Raw genomic sequence first — 7,422 nt, forward strand, 5'->3', positions numbered from 1 at the left:
CTTTTCCAATGAGTCAACTCTTCGCATGAAGTGGCCAAAGTACTGGAGTTTCAGCTTTAGCTTCATTCCTTTCAAAGAAATCCCAGGGCTGATCTCCTTCAGAATGGACTGGTTGGATCTCCTCGCAGTCCAAGGGACTCTCAAGAGTCTTCTCCAACACCACAGTTCAAAAGCATCAATTCTTCGGCACTCAGCCTTCTTCACAGTCCAACTTTCACATCCATACATGACCACCAGAAAAACCATAGCCTTGACTAGATATGGACTCTAAATTTCTCATTGTAAATGATCTGCCAATTTATTTGACCCAGAAATTGTTTATTTGCTTGATGTATTTTTCTATTTCTTTTATTTTATAATTTTCCCTGCAGGTTTTTTTTTTTTTCTATGAACTTTATATTGTGCCTTTCCCACTTTCATGGTATGCCATCATGAATGTTCCAGAAAGTCACTATCTGCTGTGACACATCCCTATAACTGATACGTATGATTACCATTTTTTAAAATTTTTTTTCATTGTTTATTTCTTTTTTATTTTTAATATAAATTTATTTACCATTTTTATTAATGTCATGTAGAATTAATAGGCAGTGATATAGAAACACACAGGTGGTATCTGTTATTTTTTTCCGATTGAGACTGTCTTCAAAATTATTAATTTAACAACTTAGGAATAATTTAACATACTTATAAGTTACTAGATCTTTTAAATATTGCACAAGATACTTTCTGTTTAAATATTTCCCATTACAATTTTCCTTTATCTTTTCCAAAGGAAAATATTGCTAATTTGGATGGAGAGAGATACATTAAAATAAAATCTTTCTCCTCTCCTTAAATTCCTTTATGGATTTGATTGATTAGGAAAAATAATTAGTCAATAATATAAAATGCATGACTATTTCAATCATTGTTTTTAACACTAGCTGTTTTATTAAGGAGATTTTAAAAAATAATTAACTATCTAGGTCTCACTGGATGCTTCACATTGTCAGAACTCATGGACTGCTTCAGACGCTCAGGCATGATTTTTAAGTCTGCTTTCAATATAAGGAATATATGTCTAAATGCTAATTAACAATAGGGGTTATTGACCTGAAAAAGTCCTATCTTAGTGAAGCATTTAAAAGTTCTTCCAATGTTATTTCCAATGCTTCATCTTTATCCTTAGAAATAAACTACAAACTACTCTCTCCATAGGTCTCAAAATGTTTTCTTCTATCTCTTGTGCCAATAAAAGCATTTATAGATACCAATCTCTATCTATCCAATCCCATTACTCATTTAATTCTTAATTTTATTCATTTTTCATGGAAATTTCCTTTGTTCTTCTTTTAAAGAATACACTTATGGCACACTTAAGTTGTTATTGATTCATCTATACCATTTGATCTGTTAATAAATAATGTTGGTATATATTCTGGAGTCTGCAGTTACATTCCACAATGATTTTGCTGACAAAGCTCTGTATAGTCAAAACCATGGTTTTTTTCAGAAGTTGTGTACAGATGTGAGAGTTGGATTATAAAAAAGGCTGAGTGCCAAAGAACTGATGCTTTAGAATTGTGGTGCTAGAGAATACACTTGAAAGATCCTTGGACAGCAAGGAGTTTAAGCCGATCAATCCTAAAGGAAATCAATCCTGAATATTCATTTGAAGGACTGATGCTGAAACTCCAATAGTTTTGTCACCTGCTGCAAAGAGCCACATCACTGGAAAAGACCCTGATGCTGGGAACGATTGAAGGCAAAAGGAGAAAAGGCAGCAGAGGCTGAGATGGTTAGATAGGATTACTGACTCAATGGACATGAACTTGAGCAAACTCTGGGAGAGAGTGGAGGACAGGAACACCTGATGTGTTGTAGTCCATGTGGTCGCAAAGAGTTGGACACAACTTAGTGACTAGACAACAACATATATTCTGTATTTTCACTTATGATTAATGATTTATTTTTCAAAATTATGCTACATAAGGCATGACGTACATAAGTCTAAAAGATGAACAATGAGTGAATGAATGAAGTGAAAACCACTCGGTTGTGTCCAACTCTGCAACCCCATGGACTGTACAGTCCATGGAATTCTCCAGCCTAGAAAATTGGAATGGGTAGCCTTTCCCTTCTCCAGGGGATCTTCCCAACCCAGGGATCAAACCCCAATTTCCCTCATTACGGGCAGATTATTTACCAGCTGAGCCACAAGGGAAGCCCAAGAATACTGGAGTGGGTAGCCTATCCCTTCTCCAGCGGAACTTCTCGACACAGGAATCGAACTGGTGTCTCCTGCATTGCAGGTGGATTCTTTACCAACTGAGCAGTCATAATTAGCAAAATATAAATCCAGATTTCTAACCAGTGATAAATAAGTAGAAGATAGATGTACATATTTAAAATAGAGAAGGCAGGATCAAGACAGCAGAGTAAGAGGATCCTGCTCACCTCCTTCCATAGACACACCCAGTGTGTACAGTGTAAGAAAACAACTCTTTCTGAGGACACCTGAAAACTAGCAGAATAGCTCTTCTACAATTTAGGAAACAAAAACAAACAAGCAAAAAGCATCTAGATGGGTTTAAGGATGAAAAGATACAATCTACTCAGGACCCACACTCTGGTGGATGACCCACAAGTGAAAGGCAATAACCCAAATGCTGATGTCCTTCCTAAGGAGCAAATGCTTTGAGACTCACATTGAGCACTCGAACCCTGGGGACCAGTACTGGGAAGATGACCTCCCTGGTTTTAAAAACAGCAAGCCTTATATCCAGAAGAGCCAGACGGCTGTAACAAATCAAGACTCCACTTTTAAAGGGCTAGCTCACAACTTCACTTGCTATGCATCTGAGCACAGGGACAGTTCAGATTGAAAAGTGCAGGTGCTTTAGCTGGTCTATCAAGACTATCCCACCCCAGAGCAAGTTCTGATGCCAGTAACCACCCACCAAGGTGGCAACACCCAGTGTGCACTGACTTGTACCAGTGTTCAGCTCCTACCTTCATATACAGCAAAGCAGTGGTCCCCAGTGTACCCTGGGAGGGAAAAAAAGCACTCTATGCTTGAATCAGCTCTAACCCTCCTACCAAAGTCACTAGGTATACACAGTCTGTATAGGGACTGTCCTACACAAGGACACACCTTCCTGGCTAGGAGAGGAACTCTTTTGCCTAAAACATAGAAAGAAATATAGACAGTCAAAAAAAATTAGAAGACAAGGGAAACTGAAGAACAAGATAAAAATATCAGGGAAAAATTGTGAAAAAGAGAAAAATACTTGACTTGATAAAGAGTTTAAAGTGCCAGTCATAAAAACGTTCACCGAGCTCTGGAGAAGAATGGAGAAGCATATTGAAAACTTTCAGCAAAGAACCAATGAATGCTGTAGAACCAATGAATGTTGTAGAAGCAAAAAATTGAAATGAAAACTGCACTAGAGGAAATCAATTGGTGATAAGATAATAAGAAGAATGTGTAAAAAAAAAAAAAAAAAACAACACCTGGAAAATAAAACAGTTTAAATTACCCAGGATAGTTTAAATTAAAATATCAAAATGAGAAAAAGATTTTTTAAAAATTAGAATAATTTAAGTTTTTGTTTGTATGTTTGTTTTAATCCATTCAGCTACTCTATGTCTTTGATTTGAGCATTTATTCGGTTACATTTACAGTAATTATTAATAGGCATGTACATATTGCCATTGTATAACTTGCTTTCTTGTGGTTTTATAATTTTATTTTTTGTTCCTTTCTTCTTTTTTGTATTCTCTTCCCTTGTGGTTTGATGACTAGCTTTAGTATTTATACTTTATTTGGATTCCTTTCTCTTTTGTATCTGTGTATCTCTTACAGATTTTTGGTTTCTAATTATCATGAGGTCTATTAAAAAAACATATGAAATGCTTCACAAATTTGCCTGTTTTCCTTGCACAGAGTCCATGTTTATCTTCCCTTTACCATTTCAATTCAGTAAATGTGCTGTGGAATCTAGCACTGAAGGGTTTACTTACGCTAATTTTGAGTGAACAATGTGAGACTCAAAACAGTGTGAGTTAGTAAACTGTTTCTACTTCAAAAGTCACCACTTTAAGACTTAGTGTCTTAGAGAAGACAATAATTATATATTTTTGGTCAGATCTTGGTTACATTGTGTAATAACTGAGCTGATTCGTGTGTAAAACAAGAACCTATGGAGTGAGAGAAATATTTGTAAACAATATATCTGATAAAGTGTTATTATTCAAAATGTGTAAGAAAGTTACATAACTCAACAACAAAAAATAATCTGGCTTTAAAATGGCCAAAGTACATGAATAGATAATGTTCAAAGAAGACATCTAGAACACGAAAAAGTACTCAACATCTCTAATCATCAGGGAAATGTAAATCAAAACCTCACATCTGTTAGGATGGCTATTACCAAAAAGACAAGAGATAGTAAATATTGCCAATAATTTGGAAAAGAGGAAACTGTGATACAGTTTATTCCCGGCAGAAATATAAACTTGTACTTTCACTATGGACTACAAGATGGATAGTGGTCAAACTATTTTTTTTTTAAAAAAAAGCTATCATATGATCTAGCATTTCCATATTTGAGTATTTATTCAAAGGAAACCAATTTACTTTCCTATAGGTATAGATGCATCCCCATGTTGATTTCAGCATCATTCATAATGACCAAATATTAAACAAATCTAAATAACCTATGTCTACTTGTGTATGAATGGAAAAAGAAAATATGAAATATATGTATATATGATGGAATATTTTTCTGCCATAAAAAGAAGAAAATCTTGCCATTTGGGGGTGAAAAAAAACATGAATGGGTCTTCAGACATTATGCTAAGTGAATCAAGTCAGTCAGAGAATGATGAATACTGCATGATCTTACTTCTTTATGAAGTCTAAAAACATCAAACTCAGAAATAGAGTAGAATGGTGATTGCCAAGGGCTGAGGGGTGGAGAAAATGAGGAGATGACAGTTTAGATAGAAATACAAAGGCCAAAAGGCCATAGATTTAATTTTGATATGTATTTGATTTACTACTTTATGATAATTCTCATTAAAACTTTTCATTTTTATTTAGCCACTCAGATAGTAAGATGATTGAGAAATATTTAAAAATATATTCTCACATATTCCACTGCCTCTAGGGCATTTTATCATAGGAAGAGATAAAAATTACTCAAAGGTATCACAGGTTAAGGATTTCCCTGGTAGCTCAACTGGTAAAGAATCCGCCTGCAATGAAGATCCCCTGGAGAAGGAATCAGCTACTCACTCCAGTATTCTTGGGCTTTCCCTGGTGGCTCAGATGGTAATGACTCCACCTGCAATGCAGGAGACCTCGGTTCAATCCCTGGGTTGGAAAGATTCCCTGGAGAAGGGCATGGCAACCCACTCCAGAATTCTTGCCTGAAGAACCCCATGGACAGAGGAGCTTGGCTGGCTACAGTGCATTGGATCCCAAAGTGTTGGTCACAACTGAGTGACTAAGCACAGCACAGCACATGACAAATTAAAGAAGTTTCAGGAATGTTCACTAAAATACATAATGCAAAATGGAATGAGTTATAACTCTACTAATTTCACAATTATTTTTACCATAACTGGAGGATTTTAAAAGTATTCAAAGTTTCTTATTTCATGTCACTGAACATCTTTTTACAGAATATCTGCTAAGCATAAAATGCTACTCTAGAAATATAATGAATGTGAGTCTGTCTACATTCAAGGAATCTAGTAGAGAAATATTAGTATGTAAACTGACAACTGTAAAATACAGCATGGTGGTATCTGGGATTTCAGAAAGACTGTATTTAACAGGAAGAGTATAGCAGCATTCACAGAGGAGAAAGAGAATGTCAGAGGTGATTCAGAACTTTCCATGAAAGTAAAATTCAGAGTAGAAGGCAAGTTAGAATCTTTCATTTAAAGGAAAATCAGGGCAATGAGTTAATTGCTAAGTTCATGTAACTAGCATTCTCTTTGTACAAAAGGTTCAGCTGTATTCTGTCAATCAAAAGGGAGTAGTGGGGGAAGGGCATTCTGGGTAAAGAGAATAATCTCAAGTTAAAGTAGAGGCAAATAAAATTTGCAAAGAAAGAAAAGTTCTGCCATTAAATAAAAAAAGGCTTAGTGAAAACTTTGGAATTAAGGAAAACAAAGTCTTTCTCCACATATTTGGCCTCCAAATGTGTGTGTGTGTGTATTTTGCCTGTACCTATAATAGAGGAACAGAAATGTCTTTGCAATCACCATTCAGTACTCCAAATTTATAAATTTATATAAGATATTTCAGAGATTATATACATTCCTTCAAATGGAGTGAAAAATGTGTTATAACTTTTGGCATAATGTATTTTATTTCTAAACAACTTTATTGTTGAAGTATGATTGACATGCAAAAACATCTATATTTCATGTATATAACAGGAAAATATTCAAGATAACATACATCCATGAAACCATGACCACAATCTATACCTTGAATATATCCATCACTTCTAAGTTTCCTAGAGCCCTCTTTATTTATTGTATTTTGCGATAAGATTATAACATCTAACATAAATATACTTTCTTATCAAAATTTTGTATACAATATTTAAATGCTGATTTATATTAATTTATATCATTTCATTGAATACACAAAACTTGTGTTAGAACATAAAAACTGTTAACAAATTTTCTAGTAAAACAGAGGAAATGTTTCTATAGCCCAGATTTTTTTATTAAGAAAACAAGTTCAAAATAGAAAAATAAGATTCAAACACTCTTGTTAATAGCTCTAAGTAAAAGAATTTGCTCACTCCCAATAAATTCTTGTGAATGAAATTCCTCTTAAGTGTTAAAAGGTTGCTCATTTGCTTTCTTGTATCAATGTTATTGTAAAAGAGTCAAAGGATTAAAATATTATCTTTTTGCTTACATGCCATTGTGCTTTTTATTTCAGTTTCTTTATTCCCCTACTCTTTTATTGTGCCTGTTTTTCTCTATTCTCCTTTATTTTCCTCAATGCCCTTTAAACTTTCTATAGTTCTCTGTTTTTCTAGTATTTCTACTCATTTAGTTTTTAACTTGGAAATGTTTTATCTAGTGCTTTTCTGAATTTTTTGTTTCATTTCACACTTCCCTATTATCCAGCTCATACCACTTGTCTCCAATAACTTTTTGTTCTATTTCATGTTGCTTTTTGAAATTTTTGCCTACTTTTCTAAATTTTAAATATATTTTGAAATACTAAGTTACTATTATTTCATGTCTGTGGCTACTTCTTTCCTTGTTATAGTTTATTGACAGAAATTATATTTTCATCTGTTTTTTCACCTTAATCTATTGTGTTTGATGTGAGTCCTACTCTGGGCAGTGTTCTGCTATGAATACATACTAGGCTCTTTGCTTCTTAAAAGGAATATGTTCTGA

The 7,422-nt window shown here is 34.1% G+C and overlaps 1 non-coding gene across 1 annotated transcript; it reads right to left on the reverse strand.

Moving 5' to 3' along the window:
- Window positions 1-3,883: 3,883 nt before the first annotated feature.
- On the reverse strand, window positions 3,884-3,989 carry LOC120852403. The gene has a single exon (XR_005718573.1). It is a non-coding gene; the product is annotated as a U6 spliceosomal RNA (small nuclear RNA).
- Between the last annotated feature and the right edge of the window lie 3,433 nt (window positions 3,990-7,422).

The sequence above is a fragment of the Oryx dammah genome, unplaced genomic scaffold (assembly GCF_014754425.2).
Source record: "Oryx dammah isolate SB20612 unplaced genomic scaffold, SCBI_Odam_1.1 HiC_scaffold_25, whole genome shotgun sequence".
NCBI classification, from domain to species: domain Eukaryota; kingdom Metazoa; phylum Chordata; class Mammalia; order Artiodactyla; family Bovidae; genus Oryx; species Oryx dammah.